Genomic DNA, 24,936 nt, shown 5'->3' with positions numbered 1-24,936 from the left:
AACAAATACTGTTTATCAATATCATGGCCATATATGGCGTGGCTGTAAGAAATGTTTCAGAAGTGTGATGATTAACAATAAAAATAAAGAAACAAAGGGTGATGTTTATCAGCTGTCTTCAACAAGAAATGCAGAAACACGAATTGCTGGATATAATTAAGTAGAGATGTGGGAATGTGGTTAGCTTAATTGAAAAGAGTATAAAAAGCCTAAAAGACTGAAACTGTTACCTGAAGCTGTCAAACCACTGAGATACTTTATATAGTGGTCATTCAAATGCAATAAAATAAAGAGCTGAAACAGGTGGGTTTAGCACAGAAACAAGATTTGATATTGTATGCAGTCTTTATCCAACCACACAATATCATGATTATCCTGAACAATATGAAACAAAAATATGCTGACCAAGATATCATACTTAAAAAATTGTGTGGATTTGTAAAATGTGAGGTATTGGCACCAGGAAGATTGTATCATCCAGTTTTGCCTGTTAGAATAAATGAAAAACAATTGTTTCCCTTGGTGTCAAATGTTCAGAAGAAAAAATAAACAGATACTATCTCATTGATGGGGAAAGAAGACTCTTGCGTATTTGGGTAACAGATGAAGCAAAGGATAGTGTCGAAAAAGAATACAAAATTTTAGATGTCTATGAGGTATGGCAATTTAAAAATAAAAACAACATGTTGTTAAAAAATTATGTGAAAGACTTCATGAAATAAAATTAGGAACTAGTCCTTACAAAGACGTTTTTGAAAGCAAAGACGAATATATAAAAACAGTAAGAGATAAATAAAGTGATCTATTAGACAAAGAAAAGATAGAAGAAATTCACGGAAAACGAGCAGTTGCTAAAACTTATTTAAGAGTTTACAGGGTAAATTTAGACAGTGGGAAAGTGTAAGTAAACCTGAGTATGTAACAGATTTACAACATTTTATGAGATACTGTTGGACGACCGATTAGATGATATAGATATAAATTTTACTAATGAGAATATGGTACAGACGAGGTACCACTTCAAGGATTATGATGTCCAAATAATGCAGCTACAAATATTTTTATAGTTGCATTCACCACATCCATATAAATGCCTAGATTGTATGGTAGGTTAGATAAACTTGGAAAAATTGTTATATACAGGGTGTTTCGAAATTAATATACAGGTTTTAAGGTTTTGGAGCATTTATTACATTCAACTTACAATTATAAATAACACATCAAAAGAGAGAGCAACTCAACAGTTTTGTTTGTATACCTTTGTGCAAAGGAAAGAGCATGGAACGACAAAGAGTGACTGAAGAACGTGTTGAATGAGTGAGAGTCCCTCACGTTTTGCCCCAAGAAATCAGTTTGGAAGACTAATCATGAATTAGTAGTTCTACTGGCGTCTGTGCAAAGACTTTTAAGGAAGCGCTTACAATTACATCTGTTAAAAGCTCTAAAGCCTACAGACTATGATTAATGTGCCAACATTCCAAACGAAATGTTGCTGCATCACGATGAAACTTTTCTGCATCGTGTCATCCACAGTGATGAATCGACATTTCACCTAAGTGGAAATGCGAAAACATCTAATGTGCGCATCTGCAGGTCAACAAAGAACCGCAAATGGTAAATTTGCAACGAGACTTCCCTAAATTGAATGTTTTTTGGTGCCATATCCAGGCAGAACGTCTATGGCCTTTCTTTTTCAGTCAAGCAACTGGTGTTTCTTATCTTTGTATGCTATGGCTCTCTCTGTAGTTGCAAGAAGCTTCAATAGAACTTTACTCACCAGCAAAATGGTGCGCCACCCCACTGTCCTAAGTCAGTACACAATTGGTTAAATGACATTGTATCCAACTGCTTGCGTCATTTTCATGCACAATCTTATGCCTTGCGAGTTTTCTCTTTGGGAGTTAATGAAGGGTCATGTGTATATGTCTCCGCTATCACCTGCTCCGCTATCACCTGATCCACGCGTCCTTAAAAACAACACTGTTGTAACAATTTTTCTAGACACACTGACTGAGGTATGCAAAGAACTAGCCTATCGAATCAATTAGTGATAAATGGTTCTCACATTGAACACTTGGAAGAAAAACTGTCTGAGATGCTCTTTTATTTTATGTTTTTATTATAATTTTAAGTTAAATGTTGCATTTGCTACAAAGGCTTGAAACCCATATATTTATTTTGAAACACCCTGTATTTTGATACCAATTTTTAGTATATATTAATGATAAATAAAAGCACTCCGTCTTCAAGCCATGAGTGGTCTACAGGGACCATCCGACCGACACGTCATCGTCAGTGGAGGATGCAGTTAGGAGGGGTGTGGGATCAGCACACCACTCTCCCGGTTGTTATGATGGTATTCTTGACTGAAGCTGCTACTAATCGGTCGAGTAGCTCCCCAATTGGCATCGTGAGGCTGAGTGCACTCCAAAAAATGGCTACAGCACATGGCAGCCTGGATGGTCACCCATCCAAGTGCCGCCCATGCCCAACACCTCTTAACTTCAGTGATCTCACGGGAACCGGTGTATCCACTGTGACAAGGCCATTGTCCATGTACTAATGATGGCAAAGTCAATTCAGAAAAAGATTGAATACTGGGTGAATGGACAGATGAGTCAGGACATAATAAATGGATAACAAATTAGACTTCGACTGGAACAAAGAGTTGTTATTATGAGAACAATGGTAAAAGCAGTGGTGACAGTTAAGAGTTTCACTTGGAAGAATAAAAATATTCAAAAGATGAATGGGGAATCTCTGGTAAGATTAATTGAGTGTGAAGTGAAGGAAAAGATAAAATTAGGGTACAGTCAGATCACTAGAGATGTTGGCACTAAAAATCTAATCAACAAACGGGTTAGGAAAGAATTCTCATTTCAGTGTGATAAAACAGTAGTTCCAGAAAATGGTTATTAAAAATTATTTATTATATCATAAATTTTAATAAGTTTCAAATATTTTTCTATATCTTGTTCTGTAAGAATAAAATCCACACATATGTTATAACAATTGTATAAATATATTACTGGATTTTTATTATACTCCCCACATTCTGCATCTCTAATTATTAAGTGAGAAACTATTAAAAATAATGAACAAACTTTAATACAGTTTTGTGTCATTTTTGCTGATTTATTTATTGATAAATTTTAACTCTCTTTTTTTTTACAGTCATAAAAAGAGAATCTGAGTTTTCTGTTTCCTCCCATATTTCTATATCAGTTTCATCATAACTATTAAACCTCATTTTGTTTTCTTCTTATTTATATACTTCATTTAATACTCCAATATTGTCAGTATGGTCCTGGCTTCTCAAATAATCTATTATTAAAGGTGATTTAAAATATTATTTGCAAATATTACACTCAACTTGCTTATCTCTTGGTTTATTATTTCTCTCAACAAAAACATTAGATTTAAGTTAATCCCTCACATTAGTCACATTTAACTTCGTTAATAATTTTTAATGTCAATAAAAATTTGTTCTATATAAAAGGCAGCTTTTCTGAAAAAGCTCAGAAATTTTAGCAGTACTAATTTGTTAAAAGAAATTAATGAGTTACAAGTAATTGCCTTATAAAATTTTGCAGTTTGTGAATATTTGAAAACAGGATATGGAGAGACAATTGGTTTAGAGCTGAATAATGAATTTAAGATTAGTTCAACTGATAGATGATATAAATTAATTTCTGACTGGGTATTTGAATATTTTGAAGATCATAATACTGAAGTAAGATATAATGGAATGAAGACAACTAAAAATAATGATAATGAATTTCATGATTTAGAATTAACAATATACAAAATCTTATATAAGTTACATTTTTGTAGTACATTTTGTGGGGGGCTCGGTCTGCTTGGTAAATTATGTCCTAGTGCACTCAGAATACCCACTTACTACTTCAGTGCCCCTGAATAAAAGCGAAATAACAATGTAGGTAAGAAGTAAAGTCTCTTACATAGTGATGCAATTTGAAGAATGTTCAATAGATGACTTAGCATTTTTAGATGGGAGTATAGAAAACTATGAACTGTAGTGTTTTATGAAACTGCAGCTGAATTACCATGACATATTTTATAAATTAGTACAGAGATAAAGTTTGTAATTATTATAATTATTTGCAGATGGTACAAAGCTATTAACATTATATACTGGTTCAATGGTGCATACTGTATTAGATTTGTTAAAAGTGATCAGTTTGTATAACAACATACTTTAGTGAAGTAGTTATTCATATAAAAGTCTTCTTGTAACATAGATTGTTATGGATCCAAGCAAAATCACTGTAATGATATTCTATAAGTGTACATAAATTTCATATGATGAAACCAGTTGCTTGTAAAAGTGGTCAAATGTGAATAAATATTTTATTCTGTTCTATAATGGAGCATATCGTATGTTAACTGCCTTATATCCCTTAATAATTGGAAGGTCATCTCTAGATAGGAAAAACAAGCCCATATCTTGCAAATTGATAGTATAACTAATAACGATATTGACTGGACATTGTGGTTTTATGCACATTTGTAAAATTCATGTTGTCCAAATTATGACAGTGCAAAAAATATTAACCGCTTTGTTGAAGCTCTATGATCCACAATGACTTAAAAATTAAAACTGTTTCATATGAGTTCAGTTTCATATCTAAATGATTTAACAGGAAAATTCCTTATTCAGCCAACTTAGTATTTTGTCAGTTGTACACATGTGACACCCATGAAGAGTACAAACTTATATGTCCAAAACTGATACTGTTACCATGACAATAATACAAAATGAGTCTGGCATGAAACATGACATATGTGATAATAATATATTTGTGTATATTACAACCTAAACATAATATTAAATGCTAACTTGTTATTTGTGATGCACAAATACCTGTTGTTTAAAATTAAATTATGGGCTATCCAGTTACAATACAAAATCTGAAGTAAGTTTTTAAATATTCATTTTTTTTATCATGCTCTGTTTAGTTTTTCATCTATGCCATAGTTGTTTTGCATCAAAATTGTGATATTACGTTAGTAGTGCAAAACAACTATGTAGCTGGATGTGAGGACACTTGGGTCGAAATCGTAGAAGATAAAATAAGTGAAAGGGGTGAGATATACTGTATGCCATGTCTCTGTTATTTATCAGAACTGACACTTCATTTAGCTGCGCATGCAGACTTGTGGTGCGTGATGTCAGTGTAGCCATAAGAATAGCACGGTGTTGTGTTGATATCTCACCACCCTGCTAACCTCACGTAGTTAGCAACAAGCCTCTTACGTTAACTACTTTCCCATACCTGAGGGGCAGAATGTGAGGAACAGGGCGCTGTAGGTGGTCACTATGGAGATGAAAGCAGTGACGAGGCTCAGTCGTACGGTGAGCATGCCCAGCACGGTGGCCATTGGGCGTCCAGAGGACACTTGCCACACCAGTAGCCGCAGCTCACGATGGGCGGCGCCGCCCACACGACCCCGTTCCAGTAGCAGCTGCGAGCACAGCTTCTGGGTGCGCCTCACTTCTGTCTCCACACATTGAGGAGGCACAACAAGAACTGTCATCTGAGCTAGGCTGAGTAACATGCTAACCTTCCCTTGCCATGCACTGATATCACTCGAATCTAGGAACGATAATTTTGTTACAAGGAAGTAAATTTTAACTATTACAAGCAGTGAAATATTCATGAAATATAACATAAGAAAACTCCCGTGAACAGAGTTTACCAGGTCTGACATTTCACAGAGTTTACCATATGCTCGTCGGAGAGATCGCACTGAATTTGATATGCCGCTAGCCACTCTACAGTGAACCTGTGCATTCCTTCCGTGCACAATGCTCTTATTTTCAGATACGTTATTGTGACATGCTGCAAGCACATCCCCTTGTATATGGTGAAAGCAAACATTCAGAAGTGAAACTCTGTACCTTATCACCAATTGCAAATTTGCAAATCTCAGAAGGGTTAAAAAGACTGTAAGAAAGCTTCCTACAGAAAATATTACACCCAACTTGCGGCATCGCCCTTTACTAACCGTATAAATGGCTGCATAAATTACAGAAACGTAAAAAAATAGTAAAGCCAGTTGTAACCTTATTATCTTTCCCTCACATGTATTCACTGGACCAATATGCGTCGTCAAAATCCTGTCACATGACACTATCAGTTTAACTATTTTGTCATATTTTTCTGTATTGTAGAAGACATCTGTTATTACTGACACGAAGGCCAGTGCTGCAAAACCCAGTAGCATGGAAACTGAGACAACGTCTACTACAGAGTCTGTATGCACTAATCTGAAATGGAAATACGCCTGAATGTACGCAGAAATCAGGTGTGATATGCTTGCAAGGGTCACAGTAACCATATCCGATCTTGATCTCTTCACAGATCCATTTTCCTTATTGAGCGTAAATGGCATCAGACCAAATAACTTGCATGTTAAGTGGAATGGCTTAGTGGCCAACAAAAGTTTCTTTGTGTTTTCTGGCACCAAGACAGTGAATTCGTTGACTGGCATCACCTGCAAAAGGAAAGAGGAATACACACTTTCGGTCACATCTGACAACAAATTTTTGTATATACCAGAAGTAGCCCCTAGTATATTTTCCCACATCGTAAATCAAGTTTTACAGACTTTATTTAGATTTCCACATGGCTTTATGAGTCCACATATCTCCCCTCCTAATTGATAGCAGTGTCCTGCCCCCACAGACTAACGGGCTGCAATTTAAGGAAATCGTCTGCAAGAGTGCACTTGGAAAGAACTGAGTCACTGAAGTGTGTTCGATATTTTCTGAAGTTTTCGGTACTGCTATAGGCCACTTGAGGAGGAACTGACATATCCAAAAAGGATAGTAAGAGAAAGTGGACAGCAAAATGTATGTCCAAAAACAAAGCTACAATGAAAATTTGGGTAAGAAAACAGATACTTGTGTGGATAGACGAAGAAAGGTAATAAAAAAAATTGCTCAGGAAAATGAAGGAATAGAGCAGTATTACTCAGATATGTAATCAATAGTAAGTGCAGAAAAGTTAAAGCAAAATGTTTTCAGAAAAGTGAAGAAATCAAAAAGAAAAGGTCCTCAGAAGAACAGAATCAGCACGTGTAAAAGTCAAAATAACTTTCGATGAACCTAAATCTGCGACATCAACATTGACACTGCAAATGGAACTCCAGTACAAAAAGCTAAGGAAAGAGCAGATATATGGAAAGAGTACGCTGAGTATCTCTACAAGGGATATGAATTGTGAGATTCAGTTTTCAAGTCACAGTTTGACGCAGATTTGTAAGATCGGCAATCAATCAGTACAAATTGTATGGAAAATATTTGTCCATAATTTTTAAAATCATTGCAGCAATTGGCACCCAATGGTTATTCAGATAAGTGTTAGTATCAGCTCAGTAATTCTGACTGCTCGTGCATCATGTTGTCTGAGCAGAAGTAAAGAGAGATGAGGATACATGAAAGAATTACAAGACCTGCTGAATGTGATGTACAATACGTTGACCACATTATTTTAACTGAGAGTAAATCAATGAGAGAGGAAAGCACGAAGGAGTCGCAAAAATGAGGTTAGTCGAAAGCCTAACATCAAAACTGGGGCTACAAAGTAGACAGTGATAAGGAATTGTTCTACCTTGGAAGCAAAATTAGACGTGAAAGAAGCAAGTAGAATATAACAAGCAGATTAGCACAGGGAAAGAAGGCGTTCCTTTTTAAAGGAACTCTACTAGTATCCAACAAATGTTTTAATTTGAGGAACATATATCTGAAAATATTTCGTGATAATGAATGTGAGACAACTAGAAAATAAGGTACTAATAAACGACTGAAGAGACTTTGTGTGTAGTTGCCACACTGAAATGAGCAGACTGGAACAACAGAGGGAAACCCTCTATGGCTGCATCAACTAATCTGCCGATGAACCAAAATAAAAATAATATGTTCTTAACACTTTCATCGATAATAAGGTACACTCGATTCCATTCATCTCATAACATTTTTCTAACCAGTTTGTGGTCCTCATGGTGTCCATGAAACTGGAATTTGATTCAATATCACTGCATCATAATATTCCTCAGTTCTACCAAAATTCCCCCTTGAAACTCAAGCGTTTACTCACCGATTTTCCTAATCAGGAAACCCATCGTAATTTATTAAAGCCTACAGGACAGGACTGTAACCAAAATAAATGAAGGTGACTACCAGTTATGACTTATCTCAATTAGGCATTGACCTGAAATACGGAAACCACTAAAAACTGGCAGTTGCTACGTCAGAATTTGGCATGTGGAAATTACTACGAGAGGGAGGAAAACCACCAAATGCATCATAGAGTGGACTGGTACAGTGACCTAATAATCGCAGTTCTGAGAATTAAATGTAGATTGGTGGACTTACAGTCACGTCAGCGGATAGCTGTTGCACTGAAGTCCTTTGGTGTATTCGAAGAGGTAAACAAAGGACGGCGACATAAGAGGAAACGAATACCTCGCATTAGGAAATACGCAAGAAGAACGTGCACGGATACCAATAAAAATTATAATTTCCATGAGAAGTAAGAAGAGGCGTTCATCAAATTCTGGACATGAATGGCTGATGATTGTGGTGATGATGGTAGTGATGATTTAATAAAAAATAAAATCTAGCTTTTGCATCGGGATTAGGTGTAGCAAAGGCGATTTATCCCACTTCCTTTTGCACAAAAAAGTTCATGCCTTGACACCAAAATTGTGACACAGACAGCCTCAACAACAACCAAGAAAATTCATGGACGCCTCAAGGGATAACTTCTTTGATTAGCAAACGCAACGTCTTCGCTTCCGCATTCGATCCCCGCCATCGCTTCATTTTTGAATAAAAATCATCATAAGTGACGGGCGGTGACTCCAGCAAAACAGGTCCCTTTCAATCACCCAACGGCTTTGTCAAAAGAGGCGAAGGAGCGGACAGAGGTTAACGGCACTCTCTGCCTCTTGTGGTGGAAAACCGCCGAAAAAGGAGGAAGAAACAGCAACGATCAAATGCATGAGGATGTAGAAGGCAATAGTGACCATTGCATTAAAGATACACAATCTGTATCGATGGGGCATGTGGCCTGTAATTGAAAAAGAGTCGCGACGATCTCTCCATGGGCAAAAGATTCTGGAAGGGGATTTCCAAAGGGGAGGTGACGATGAGAAAAAGATTGCGTAACCAACGAAAGGGTAACGTTCTACGAGTCGTGGTGTGCGATGTCAGAGATTTGAACGTGGTAGGGAAACCAGAAATTCTGAAACGGGAACTGCTAAGGCTCAGTCTAGATATAGTGGGGATCAGTGAAGTGAAATGGAAAGAAGACAAGGATTTCTGGGCAGAATAGAATAATATCAACAGCAGCAGAAAATGGTATAACGGCATTGGAATTCGTTATGAATAGCAAGGTTGGGCAGAGACTGTGTTACGGTGAACAGTTCAGCGATACTGTCAGAAACGACACCAAACCAGCACCGACAAGGATTGTTCATTTATACTTCCCAACGTCACAAGCCGAGGAGGAAGAGACGCAGAAAGTATTTAAAAATATCGAAAGGGTAATTCAGTGCGTAAAGCGAGATAAAGAACTAATTGTCGTGGGGTATTTGAGTGCGGTTGTAGGGGAAGGAGTAGAAGAAAGGGCTACGAAAGAATATGGGATTGGTACTAGCAGAGAGGGAGGAGAGAGACTAATTTAATTCTGAAATAAATTTCAGCTAGTAATGTTGAATACACTATTCAAGAATCACAACAGGAGGAGGTATACTAGGAAGAGGCCGGGACATGCAGGAAGATTTCAGTTAGATTACGTCATGGACAGGCAGAGTTCCGAAGTCAGACAATGGATTGTAAGGCGTGTCCAGGAGCGTACACATACTGAGATTACAATTTAGTAGTGATAAACAGAAAGCTAAAGAAATTAGTCAGAAAGAATCAATGTGCAAGGAAATGGGATACGGAGTTATCAAGCAGTGAAGAGATGCGCTTGAATACCTCAGAGGCCATTGATAAGGTTGCGATCAGGAATAGCTCAGTAATCAGTTCTGTTAAAGAAGAATGGGCATTTCCAAAAAGGGCTATCACAGAAGTTGGATGGAAAACACAGATACAAAGAAGGTAACTGTGAAGAAACCATGGTAACAGAAGAAATAATAGCCGGCCGGAGTGACCGTGCTGTTCTAGGCGCTACAGCCAGGAGCCGAGCTACCGCTACGGTCGCAGGTTCGAATCCTGCCTCGGCCATGGATGTGTGTGATGTCCTTAGGTTAGTTAGGTTTAATTAGTTCTCAGTTCGAGGCGACTGATGACCTGAGAAGTTTAGTCGCATAGTGCTCAGAGCCATTTGAACCATTTTTTGGAAGAAATAATACAGTTGCTCGAAGACAGCACTAAATATAAAAACAGGTTCATACGATTTGTTGTCGGAAAAAGCGTTCTCCTATGTCAACTGTTGCTAGATATTCAATATTACGAGAAAAATAGGGGTAAGCTATAGGAAGAGACGGTAATATATAAGATGTACAGGAACCAAGAGGGAACAATAATCGTGGAACACTGAGATTAAAATGTGTGTTAAGATAGGGATGTAGGTTTAATCCCTCAGTTTTCAATCTACAGGGTGTTACAAAAAGGTACGGCCAAACCTTCAGGAAACATTCCTCACACACAAATAAAGAAAAGATGTTATGTGGACATGTGTCTGGAAACGCTTACTTTCCATGTTAGAGCTCATTTTATTACTTCTCTACAAATCACATTAATCATGGAATGGAAACACACAGCAACAGAACGTAACAGCGTGACTTCAAACACTTTGTTGCAGGAAATGTTCAAAATATCCTCCGTTACCGAGGATACGTGCATCCACCCTCCGTCGCATGGAATCCCTGATGCGCTGATGCAGCCCTGGAGAATGGCGTATTGTATCACAGCCGTCCACAAGACGAGCACGAAGAGTCTCTACATTTGGTACCGGGGTTGCGTAGACAAGAGCTTTCAAATGCCCCCATAAATGAAAGTCAAGAGGGTTGAGGTCAGGAGAGCGTGGAGGCCATGGAATTGGTCCGCCTCTACCAATCCATCGGTCACCGAATCTGTTGTTGAGAAGCGTACGAACACTTCGACTGAAATGTGCAGGAGCTCCATTGTGCATGAACCACATGTTGTGTCGTACTTGTAAAGGCTAATGTTCTAGCAGCACACGTAGAGTATCTCGTATGAAATCATGATAACGTGCTCCATTGAGCGTAGGTGAAAGAACATGGGGCCCAATCGAGACATCACCAACAATGCCTGGCCAAACGTTCACAGAAAATCTGTGTTGATGACGTGATTGCACAATTGCGTGCGGATTCTCATCAGCCCACACATGTTGATTGTGAACATTTACATTTTGATCACGTTGGAATGAAGCCTCATCCGTAAAGAGAACATTTGCACTGAAATGAGGATTGACACATTGTTGGATGAACCATTCGCAGAAGTGTACCCGTGGAGGCCAATCAGCTGCTGATAGTGCCTGCACACGCTGTACATGGTACGGAAACAACTGGTTCTCCCGTAGCATTCTCCATACAGTGACGAGGTCAACGTTACCTTGTACAGCAGCAACTTCTCTGACGCTGACATTAGGGCTATCGTCAACTGCACGAATAATTGCCTCGTCCATTGCAGGTGTCCTCGTCGTTCTACGCCTTCCCCAGTCACGAGTCATAGGCTGGAATGTTCCGTGCTCCCTAAGACGCCGAACAATTGCTTCGAACGTCTTCCTGTCGGGACACCTTCGTTCTGGAAATCTGTCTCGATACAAACGTACCGCACCACCACTATTGCCCCGTGCTAATCCATACATCAAATGGGCATCTGCCAACTCCGCATTTGTAAACATTGCACTGACTGCAAAACCACGTTCGTGATGAACACTAACCTGTTGATGCTACGTACTGATGTGCTTGATGCTAGTACTGTAGAGCAATGAGTCACATGTCAACACAATCACCGAAGTCAACATTACCTTCCTTCAATTCGGCCAACTGGCGGTGAATCGAGGAAGTATAGTACATACCGACGAAACTAAAATTAGCTCTAACATGGAAATTAAGCGATTCCGGACACATGTCCACATAATATCTTTTCTTTATTTGTGTGTGAGGAATGTTTCCTGAATGTATGACCGTACCTTTTTGTAACACCCTGTATACATCGAAGAAGGAATAACAGAATTAAAAGAAATGTTCAGAAATGGATTTAAAATTCAAGATGAAAGGATATCAACGGTAAGATACCCTTACGACATTGCTGTCCTCAATGAAAGTGAAGAAGAATAGCAGGATCTGCTGAACAGAAAGAGCAGTCTAATGAGTATAGGATATGGTCTGAGAGTAGACGAAAGTAATAAGAAGGAGCAGTAATGAGAACAGCAGGAAACTTAACACCAGGATTGGTGAACAAGAAGTTATGGAATTCAGCAACCTAGCCAGCAAAATAACCCATGACGGGAGGAGCAAGGAGGAAATAAAAAGCAGACTAGAACTGACAAAAAGGGCATCACTGGCCAAGAAAAGTCTACTAACATTAAACATGAGTCTTAATTCGAGGGAGAAATTTCTTAGAATGTACAGTTGGAGCACAGCATTGTATGGTAGTGAAACATGGACTGTGGGAAAACCAGAACAGGAGAGAATCGAAGCATTTGAGATGTGGCACTATAGAAGAATGCTTAAAAATTAGGTGGATTGATAAGGGAAGAATGAGGAAGTTCTCCTGAGATGATGCAAGGAAATGCTATGCAGAAAACACTGACAAGAAGAAGGGACAAGGTGATAGGACATCTGTTAAGACGTCAGGGAATGACTTCCATTGTGCGAGAGGGAGCTGAAAAGGTTAAAAACTGTAGAGGAAAAGTGAGATTAGAATACATGTAGCGAATCATTGAGGACATTGGTCGCATGTCCTACTCTGAGATGAAGAGGTTGGCACAGGAGAGGAATTCGTGTCAGACCGCATCCAACAAGTAAGAAGACTTCATTGGCCAGCGCTTGCGGGGCAGCGAATAGGATTTGGGTTAGCAGCGGCAGGAAGGAGTTGTCGAGCCGGACGGGTACTGGGAACAGATCCGTTTATGTGTCGGAAGACCTTTTATATGTAGCAGGAGTGATAGTGAGACATCATTGGGGCTGAGTGATGTTTCTTTGAAAAGAACCTTCTCTACTGATTCAAGTGTTGGCTGGTCGCACTGTACTTGTGTTGTTCATAGATGTGTTGTCAGTGAACGGTGCCTACGCTTTCTTATACTGTATCCGTTGTCCGGAAGAGATTGTCGATCAATGCAAAGCTGGAAGGTCTTTACAGCCTTCTCTGAACATTTGCATTTATAGACGAGTACTTGTTCACTCCATGCGAAGATTTGGCTCGGAGCACTATGGGACTTGACTTCTGAGGTCATCAGTCCCCTATAAATTAGAACTACTTAAACCTAACTCACCTAAGGGCATCACACATACCCAAGCTCGAGGCAGGATTCGAACCTGCGACCGTAGCGGTCACGCGGTTCCAGACTGCAGCGCCTAGAACCCATGCGAAGATGAATAGTTCTAGTATTGAGTAGCAAATGATCTGTTTATTTTATGTATTCGTGTTGTTGTCATTGAGTCTGCCCTTGTGGGCGCTATTTTTGTTGCATGTATGTTTGGGATCGTTAGTAACTGATTTATGTTTAAGGTTGTATCATGCCAATTTAATGATGTGTATAATGTATCGCCCAGAAGTGTACGCAGTGCTGAAGTGTGAAATAAAATGTGATTGCAGGCTTACTGCACTGGAAACCTACTGTGAAAGCCGTGGATGAATTCTAATGCTGAAGATCAATCTTTGAGTTAAGTAATACCTTTTGTAATTGAACAATTAGCGTCTCTTATTTGCCGTTCGTCTGAAAGCTCTCTGTGCCTAAGCTTGTGTTTAAATTGTCTGGTACTGCTGTACATTATTTGAGTAAATCTTAAATTGTCCCACGAGTGAAATTGTTGTGCGTAAGACTTGTGAGTGTAGGTCCCACTGTTATTGTTATTGTGTTATTTAAGTTCTGTTGCCAAACCGATTTTAGGTGAAGACTATTTTGAAATTTCAACTTACATCAGTTTTTGATTGTAAATTTTGTTTAAGGGTTTGCTGTACGCTTTTTAAGGTAAGTTTGCTGATTTAATTTTCAATGTCAAGTAGTTACCGAGTTTAAGCTGAAAACTTTTAATCGATGACGTAATTGAGTTGAGATTAAATCTGAAATCGTTGTATCACCGGTGTTTGCCATCAGTATTGTATCAGGGTTAAGATTCAGTCAAGGATGTTGTATTAGTTGCCGTTACAAAAAAAAAAAAGACGTTGAGCAACATGTGTTTTCTGTAAATGTTGTGTGGGAATTTCCTGTACGTATATTTATAAATATATTTGAATTAACGTTAGACCGGCAACTTAACACTTCCTACAGCTACTATTACGCCAATTTTAGGAGAAACAATGGACCAACGCAAGCATTCATCTATCCATAAGGACCATATCCGCGCCTACATGCAGTTTCTTCTTCCTCAGCACGATGGCATCTACCAGAAAGATAATGCATTGTATCACAGAGCTTGCAGTACACGTGCGTGTTTTGAAAAGCAGCAGGAAGAAATAATTTACGCCCTGGCCCTCCAAACTCCACGTATTAGAACCCAATCGAAAATCTGTGTGACCGCCAGAGTCGAGCTGTGCATGCCCTGGATCCTCTACATCTTCACGGAGTGCTGCAGTGAGGAGAGGTATCGATGTCGGTAGGCGAAGCCTGGCACGAAGCCAGCGTTCCAAAACATACCAAAGGTTTTCTATAGGATTCAGGCCAGTCCATTACAGGGATGTTATTGTCATGTAACCACTCCACCACAGGCTGTGCTTTATGAACAGGTACTCGTTCGTGTTGAAAGATGCAACAGCCATCCCCGATTTGCTCTTCATTAGTGGGAAATAAGAAGGAGTTTAAAACATTAGTGTAGATCTGTGCTGTGATAGTGCCACGCAAAACAAAAAGGAGCGCAAGGCTTCTCCACGAAAAACACGACCACACCATAACACCAGCGCCTCCGAATTTTAATGTTGGCACTACACACGCTGGCAGATGACGTTCACCGGGTATTCGCCATACCCACACCCTGTCATCGGATCACCACATTGTGTACCGTGATTCGTCACTTCACGCAACGTTTTTCGACTGTTCAATCGTTGAATGTTTACGCTCCTTACACCAAACGAGGCGTCGTTTGGCATTTACCACGTGATGTGTGGCTCATGAGCAGCCGCTCGACCATGAATTCCAAATTTTCTCACTTCCCGCCTGACTGTCATAGTATTTGCAGTGGATCCTGATGCAGTTTTGAATTCCTGAGTAATAATCTGGACAGATGTCTGCCTATTACACATTACGAGCCTCTTCAACTGTAGGCGGTCTCTGTCAGTTAACAAACGAGGTCGGTCTGTACGCTTTTGTGCTGTAGGTGTCCCTTCACGTTTACACTCCACCATCACATCGGAAACAGTGGACCTAGGGATGTTTAGCACTGTGTAAATGTCGCGTACAGACGTACGACACAAGTGACACCCAATCACCTGACCACGTTCGAAGTCCCTGAGTTCCGCGGAGCGCCCCACTCTGCTCTCACACCATGTCTAATGACTACTGGGGTCGCGGATACGGAGTACCTGTCAGTATGTGGCAGCACAATGCACCCAATATAAAAAAACTACACATAGTGTAGTTCCAGTACAGAATATACACTCCTGGAAATTGAAATAAGAACACCGTGAATTCATTGTCCCAGGAAGGGGAAACTTTATTGACACATTCCTGGGGTCAGATACATCACATGATCACACTGACAGAACCACAGGCACATAGACACAGGCAACAGAGCATGTACAATGTCGGCACTAGTACAGTGTATATCCACCTTTCGCAGCAATGCAGGCTGCTATTCTCCCATGGAGACGATCGTAGAGATGCTGGATGTAGTCCTGTGGAACGGCTTGCCATGCCATTTCCACCTGGCGCCTCAGTTGGACCAGCGTTCGTGCTGGACGTGCAGACCGCGTGAGATGACGCTTCATCCGGTCCCAAACATGCTCAATGGGGGACAGATCCGGAGATCTTGCTGGCCAGGGTAGTTGACTTACACCTTCTAGAGCACGTTGGGTGGCACGGGATACATGCGGACGTGCATTGTCCTGTTGGAACAGCAAGTTCCCTTGCCGGTCTAGGAATGGTAGATCGATGGGTTCGATGACGGTTTGGATGTACCGTGCACTATTCAGTGTCCCCTCGACGATCACCAGTGGTGTACGGCCAGTGTAGGAGATCGCTCCCCACACCATGATGCCGGGTGTTGGCCCTGTGTGCCTCGGTCGTATGCAGTCCTGATTGTGGCGCTCACCTGCACGGCGCCAAACACGCATACGACCATCATTGGCACCAAGGCAGAAGCGACTCTCATCGCTGAAGACGACACGTCTCCATTCGTCCCTCCATTCACGCCTGTCGCGACACAACTGGAGGCGGGCTGCACGATGTTGGGGCGTGAGCGGAAGACGGCCTAACGGTGTGCGGGACCGTAGCCCAGCTTCATGGAGACTGTTGCGAATGGTCCTCGTCGATACCCAAGGAGCAACAGTGTCCCTAATTTGCTGGGAAGTGGCGGTGCGGTCCCCTACGGCACTGCGTAGGATCCTACGGTCTTGGCGTGCATCCGTGCGTCGCTGCGGTCCGGTCCCAGGTCGACGGGCACGTGCACCTTCCGCCGACCACTGGCGACAACATCGATGTACTGTGGAGACCTCACGCCCCACGTGTTGAGCAATTCGGCGGTACGTCCACCCGGCCTCCCGCATGCCCACTATACGCCCTCGCTCAAAGTCCGTCAACTGCACATACGGTTCACGTCCACGCTGTCGCGGCATGCTACCAGTGTTAAAGACTGCGATGGAGCTCCGTATGCCACGGCAAACTGGCTGACACTGACGGCGGCGGTGCACAAATGCTGAGCAGCTAGCGCCATTCGACGGCCAACACCGCGGTTCCTGGTGTGTCCGCTGTGCCGTGCGTGTGATCATTGCTTGTACAGCCCTCTTGCAGTGTCCAGAGCAAGTATGGTGGGTCTGACACACCGGTGTCAATGTGTTCTTTTTTCCATTTCCAGGAGTGTAGTTTGTAAGGATCACTGCCAGGTGTGAGCCACATAAAATTATCAAATAATAATTTGACTAAATTTGAAAGACTGATAAACCAGTACTAAATGTTATGAGTTAACTCTAAATCTTTGTTAATAAACAAAACTGCTTTTTTTCGGGCGGTAGTTGTAATAAGTAAGCAAATGGTCAAATAACATACAGTTACGATTCGTAATTAATTTCTTTTGCTAAGCCACTTCGCAGTCTGTCACCAACGTACCTAATTTTACTAAACCAATAACCTGCTCCAATCCCAGAATTTCTGAGTATTACTGCCGCGCGGGGTGGCCGCGCGGTCAGTGTCGCCTTGCCACGGTTCTCGCGGCTTCCCCCGTCGGAGGTTCGAGTCCCCTCGCGGGCATGAGTGTGTGTGTGTGTGTGCTGTCCTTAGGGTAAGTTAGTTTAAGTTAGACTAAGTAGTGCGTCAGCCTAGAGACCGGTGACCTCAGCGGTTTGGTCCCATAGGAACTTACCACCACCACCACCAACTCCATCATTTGCTATTGTGTCAGCGGCCAGGGTGTCCAAGCGGTTCTGGGCGCTTCAGTCTGGTTCCGCGCGACCGCTACGGTCGCAGGTTCGAATCCTGCCTCGGGCATGGATGTGTATGATGTCCTTACGTTAGTTAGGTTTAAGTAGTTCTAAGTTATAGGGGACTGATGACCTCAGAAGTTAACTCCCATAGTGCTCAGAGCCACTTGAACCATTTGCAATTGTGTTCCGCTCAGAAAACAAAGTCCAACATTCCTTCACAGGAATGTGACCCAACGGTAGATATCGCTCAGAGCCACCCAAAAAGTCGCGTAATGTGTCATTAAGTAAAGTGCCTCGATGAAACTTGGACCAGGTGTCACACTATGAAGAGTATGTGTGAAAATAAGGTAAATCAGTATTTCGAAGCCCAATGCTCAAGGGTATAGACAGTCTTTCCTGGAAGCTACAGAGGATGGGTGTTTAGAGAAATCATCAGCTCGGAAACGGCACCATGCACTGAGCACCTAATACAGTTCAATGAGGACTTAGAGGCAATCCCATTATGAACAAACGGGCTTTTTGTTTAGCTGCCGATCTGTTGATGACGCAGGTATATACAGAAGTACCTGATCGAATTTTGTATCATTCTCACAAGGAAATTTTGCACGATAACTGCTAAAGAAAAAAGGGGCTAACGGTGATAGGTTCCTCAATGTGGCACGACGTGGGAACGTGAGAACGACGCCTGAGTTTCCATTTTATGCACTACCTGCCGCACAGGGACTTTTCGAAGCAGGGTCGAAAAGTTTGGCATCACGTATGAGTACCCAGCATCGACTGTTCATTAGGTGACATTGCAGATCAAGTCCACCAAAGACAAAAAACGATTCAAGGAGATATTCAGTGCAGATGGACACAAGGACGGGGGGGGGGGGGGGGGAAATAAACAGAACTACCAGGCAGGAGGAACCCCATAATGAGATGAGCTGCATGAATCTGGGTCTCTTTTGGATGATGAGTTGGAGGTGACTTCAACAATTCTGAGTCTAAAGTGTTCTGACTGTGCTTTCTGAAGACATATTTAACCTCCTTTATATTCAGTTTTAGAAATTTGGGCTTCAACCCTACATTCTGTGTGATGTCTATTGTCACACAGAGACAGCTTCGTTTTCATCCTGGTTCAATGCTTGAATCTTGAATCCGATAATTGTCACCTCTGACCTCAATTCCAAATATAACATTGACGGCGCCTCGATGGGTTAACTATTGCGGACAACAGATGTAACGACTGTATTGGGAGCAACCGAGTATCGACGCTCAGCGGGTACAACAGCATCGCGTCTGCCACTGGATTTAGCTGGAGGGGACGCTTGAACGATTAGTGTGAGACAAGGAACGACCCAAGCTGCACGGGTTGACGCTCCCAAAGCTGAGCAGAGATGACAGCTGCTGGCTGTCAATCAATAGATAACAGACGGCGAAAGAGCTTTGGCAGGAAAAGGACACGTCAGTTCGACATCACTTCAGCTGCCCATGAATGAAAACACCAGCTCTGTGGTGTGACGAGATAAAGTGGATCATCCCCCTCCAGATTCTCTATTGCTGAGTCGTGTCCGCGCTCATTTAAACTGGTAAATGTTCTGTTTTGTATCACGAGTTTTGAGATATTATAATAACTGTAAACATCTTTCCTTATTGGTTGATCTGGATGTACAATCATTAGGCGTGCAGTATGGAACCATTTGAATTACAATCACTCATTTCAAAAAATACACTGTGTTTGTTCTTCTGTCTTAATCTGCATGCAAATGTCTATAAAGTAGTATTTCTGCTTTTTGCAGGAAACCAAGTTACTTATGGTTTCAGATTAAGATTATGCCTCACTCAAAGTAAAATCTTCTACGATACTAGCCCGCTTCATGTAGCTCTTCAGTTTGTTCGATCGATGTTTCGACTCCTCTCCTGAGATCTTCTTCTGGATCTTGGGTGTTCACTCTTAGGTGAACATTACAAGGGTAGTGTCGGACGTTTTCCTGTATTTGCGTAGAAGAAGTGGGATTATTGGGTAAAGTTCCTCCAGTTATCATTGGTTGGCCATCGTAATTGGGTAGAAAGGGCGTTCACCTGTGCTAATACTGAAGTTCTGTTAGTGGGTAAAACTGCAAGGCTACTCTTTGTGGTCTATCGCCCCTGGGTATGAGTGAATCAGGATAATCAAAGAAAAAGGGAATGTTAACCAAAATATTATTTGCAAAAACAGACATAATATCTGAAGGGATAACCGCAATCAGTGGTTTTACAATGTTACTTATAATCCTTCTTGATTGCAAAATTTTTATTCCAATGACCGGTTTCGGTTCCTCTAAAACCATCTTCAGATCTGATATTTCGGTTACAGGAGTAACCCGTCCACACAAAGCAACCTTCACACGCTGCGTCACATCCAGCATGTGAAGGTTGCTGTGTGTGGACGGGTTACGCCTCTAACCAAAATATCAGATCTGAAGATGGTTCTTGAGGAACCAAAAACGGTCATGTGAGTAAACATTTTGCAATGAAGACGGATTATAAGTAACATTGCAAAATATTATTGTTATGCCACAGAGGTTTCTTCCTGGAAACTGTTTGTATTCCTCCCTCACCACAGTTCCGTAATCATTTCCTTGACGGTGGGAGGCGACGAAGTCAGAAGTCGATGGCTGTCATCTGTATTGTAGTTACGTTCATTCTTGGAAACCAAAAACCCGTTTCTCATTTGTCCTATAAACGTTAGTTTCCTTAGGTAGCACACGTACGTTTTTGAAATCATTGTCATGGCTTGCAGTTCTTATGATGTTCCACTGCCGCAGATTTAACACTTAGTTTTAACTGTAAGCGGCCTGCGTATTCCTTTATACGTTCTTATACAGATCTTTATGTAGCGCCGTTATGCACTCCGCCACAGCCAAAAGTCACATCATGGACTCCATCAGTGTAGAGGTAATCAGGTGCGTCCATTTTACGTCATTAGGTGTTGTAATTTTTTACTCAAAATGTAGTGTGTGTACCATTGTTCCTTAGAATTCAGCTGACGCCGTCAGTAACACCAGAAACGAACAGTAATCTGACAGAGCGGGAAGGCGTTTCCCCATCCGTTGTCTTAGAACAACCCAAAATTTCGTTAGAAAGCCCTGTCTCTGGCCAAACCATCGCAGCCATTGGCCATTGTCTTCTTTAAAAAATCCAACTCCGACTCCAAACTGTTACTACCACTGAAGTGGAAGGTACGTGCTGGTGGAGGGTTGAACACTGGTTGTTTCTGGTCTGGGTGGTGGTGCGATTTAAGATTTAAATATCTATTTGTGTTAGTAATCTGTCTATACACTCTTTCCTAGACTGCTGGAAGATCTTCTATATACCAAGACATGCAAAACGAGAGAGCGACCTTATATTCTACCTCAGATGTAATGACGAGTTTGGCTTGCATCTTATTTGAGAAACAGAGGAACTTGTGAAACTCTACTTTGTCATTTTTTCTAGGCGCTTCAGTCCGGAACCGCGCTGCTGCTGCGGTCGCAGGTTCGAATCCGGCCTCAGGCATGGATGTGTTTGATGTCCTTAGGTTAGTCAGGTTTAAGTAGTTCTAAGTCTATGGGACTGATGACCTCATCTGCGATGGAAGTTCAATGTATTGGCATAAAGAGGGACCCCCGTTCTGCAAACAGACTTCTCAAATTGGGCGCAGGAGCCATGCGGTAGAAAACTGCCCATAAATGGCGGAATAACCAGCAATGATGAACGATTTAAGGAACCAGAAGGTAATGCAAACCTCTGAATTAAAATTACACAATATGTATCTGTAGGACATCAGTTCATTCACTGAAAAAAGCGTCATGATGATCTCCCCATTGCAAAAAAGGTGCTGTGTTAGCCCCACTCGGAACTCTTTGAGGGAACTGGCATATGAGGCATGACTGTGAGAAAAAGGCCAAATAACTAACTCAGCATATCAGCAATGGGGTTCCACGAAGTGAAATGGACAGAATGAAATTCTTTGTGGTTAGGCGAATAAGGTGTAATACATGGTGTCCCAAAAAGAATGACCCGATTTTAAATAGACTTATTTATTAGTAATATGGGCTTAACACCAACAAATTGCATAGTAAATTACCCAGAAAAATCAGTGGTTTATAAAAATCCGTCATAAATGTTCAATATATCCTCCATTGGCTGCACAGACGACGTCTAGCCGGTAGCCGAATTCATCCCAAGCTGAGTGTTAGGTGTCTTCTGTCACTGAAGCTACAGCAGCTGATATTCTAGTTTTTAGTTCATCAGTGTCACAAGGTAAGGGAGGAAGTTAAACACATTGTTTAACATATCCCCACAGGAAGAAATCACATGGTGTTAAGTCAGGAGACCTAGGAGGCCAATAGTGTAAAGCCTGGTCTCGCAGTCCTATACACCCTGTTCAACGTTGAGGCACGTTGGCATTGAGGAAACTGCGCACGTTGTTGTTCCAGTGCAGTGGTGCTTGTCAGAGTCAAGTTGTGGGAATAACCAGTTCCATAGCATTGCAAGATATGATTGTCCTGTTACGGTTTCTTCCTCAAAAAAAGTAGGGTTCATAAACCTTGCTTTGCGAAACAGCACAAAAATATTCACTTTTGGTGAATCACGTTCGTGTTCAATTGTTTCATGAGGATTTTTGAGCCACCATATATGCACATTTGACGGTGAACCTTACTGCTAATATGGAAAGTTTCCTCATCACTGAATATCAACCGTGACATAAAAGTGTCATCTTCCATGTCTTCTAAAATAGTATTGCTCAAGTCCACTCGCTTCACTATGTCAGTATCTTGAGGAGCTGGTACCAGTTGTAATCGGTATGGTTTTAGGGCTAAACGACACCGTAACACACGCCACACTATCATGCGCTGGCACGAAGTGTAGACTTGCGGGGCTCCACTCAAATGCTAGTCGGATTAGTTCCACTGTTTGTTTAGGAACGCGTGGCCGGCCAGGACTTTTGCCTTTACAGAGGCACCTTGTTTCTTGCAACTGCTAATAACAGGGTCGATTGTTCTTAGGCGATGGTGGTTTAGCATGAAATCGAATATGAAACGCCACCTGAACTGCGATCACTGACTGAGTACGAATAAATTCAATATCACAATATACCTTCTGTTGCGCGGACGCCATACCGCGCGAGACTGGCAGCAAGCTCCATGTCAGAGCTCGTAGCGACATCTAGTGGATTTTTTTCTGAAACTCTAGATCATGCGCTGTTTCAGTTACCCAGTGATATTTTACTCAATATTATTAGAAGTTAAAATCGGGTTGCCTGTATTGGCAACAGTAGAATATGGTGTAACAAAAGAAGGATTCGTCATGAATAAGAAATGGTGTATCTGAAAAAAGAATCTTCATGAACTGGAAAGCTAGTGCAGAGAGTGAATTAGCTTGAGAAGTTCAGTGACCGACGCCAACAACCATATTTCGGGTATCATGGGAATACAAGCCGATGTCACAAGCAGAAGATATCCTAAGGAGGGTGTGTCATGGTACCGAACGGATAATCTGATAGTCATGGTGGACTGAACGCTGTGCTAGTGGAGGGAATACGAGACACAGTTGTGAAATAATATGGGGTCATTAACGGGAATAATGGGAGATTTTGGATTGTTTAGGGGAGGAGACCAGACAGCGAGGTAATCGGTCTCATCGGATTAGGAAAGGACGGGGAAGGAAGCCGGCCGTGCCCTTTCAAAGGAACCATCCCGGCATTTGCCTGGAGCGATTTAGGGAAATCACGGAAAACCTAAATCGGGATGGCCGGACGCGGGATTGAACCGTCGTCCTCCCGAATGCGAGTCCAGTGTGTTAGCCACTGCGCAACCTCGCTCGGTAGAAATAATGGGAGAGAATGATTAATTTTCTCTGCAATACATTTTAGCTAGTAATAGGAATACAGTGAGACGGTCCATAGTCGATTGCAGAGCGTCTTGCGATGTATCGCTCCCCGCGAGTTGGCGAGCGTGCGGCGCCGAAGCGTAACGGAGGAGAGCGTGGACCGATGGAGACAGCTGTGGACGGTGAACTGAATGTGGGGGTTTATCACCGAGGGAATCGTAGCGCATAGTCGAAGCTGAGTTTACGATGGGCACGAGGTGGTGTGTTGCTGAAGTATGCTTTGAAACTTGTTGTGGACAGCAGTAGACCCCGAACAATCTTGTGAAGTGCTATTAAGCCGTTGTGTACGGGCTTACATGGAAATATGGTAGTCGGCGTGGAGGATGGTCCGCTTCGCAGCTGGCCGTTGTACGGTACTGGGCGGAGCAATTTGTGGCTCGATAAATGTAGAATACAACCAGTGATAATCTCCTTTACTTGCTGTCACATTGGAGAGACGTTGTGCGCTGATGGAAATTTATCTTTCTGATTGAACAGAAGTGCTTTGCTTCGGCATGATACAGAAGTGCATTTGTCAGAGATTTAAATGTTTTGTATGTTCCTAACAGCACTGGGCTTCGTTAGCTTTATGTGAATTCGGTATGTCGATGTGCTGACTGCCTTACAAAAAAATGGCTCTGAGCACTATGGGACTTAACTTCTGAGGTCATCAGCCCCTAGAACTTAGAACTACTTAAACCTAAGTAACCTAAGGACATCACACACATCCATGCGCGAGGCAGGATTCGAAACTGCGACCGTAGCGATCACGCGGTTCTAGACTGTAGCGCCGAGAACCGCTCGGCCACCACGGACGTCGGCTGCCTTACAAATAGGTATTCTGTTTTCATATGTGTGTCAAAGTTAAAGCATGGTTGTGATATTTCGTATTACCGGTTTATTTTAAGCGAACCGAGTTTATGGAAAAACACTCTTGTTCAATAACTTGAAATTAGTAATCATTGGCCCATTAGCTTATCACAGCAACCGTTCACCAATAGTTTGTTATTGGACGGCCATTGCTAGAGTGTGTTGCCTTTTTTAAGTGAAGTAACTGCTGAGCTATTTTTGGGCGCCGTGAAATGAAGCCCTGTATAATTTATTTAAAATTGGATGTTAAAGTATTCTCGTTATGAACTTTTTTTTATTATAGGTACTGCCATTGTGTTTAACATACCCGAGCTCGGAGCTGGTTGTGGGATTGTGAAATCTTCACTTTTGTTCTTACATACATCCTCCTTTATTGTTTCAGATGACGGCCC

The sequence above is a fragment of the Schistocerca nitens genome, chromosome 5 (genome assembly GCF_023898315.1).
Source record: "Schistocerca nitens isolate TAMUIC-IGC-003100 chromosome 5, iqSchNite1.1, whole genome shotgun sequence".
NCBI classification, from domain to species: Eukaryota; Metazoa; Arthropoda; class Insecta; order Orthoptera; family Acrididae; genus Schistocerca; species Schistocerca nitens.
This window is presented reverse-complemented; position numbering follows the sequence as displayed.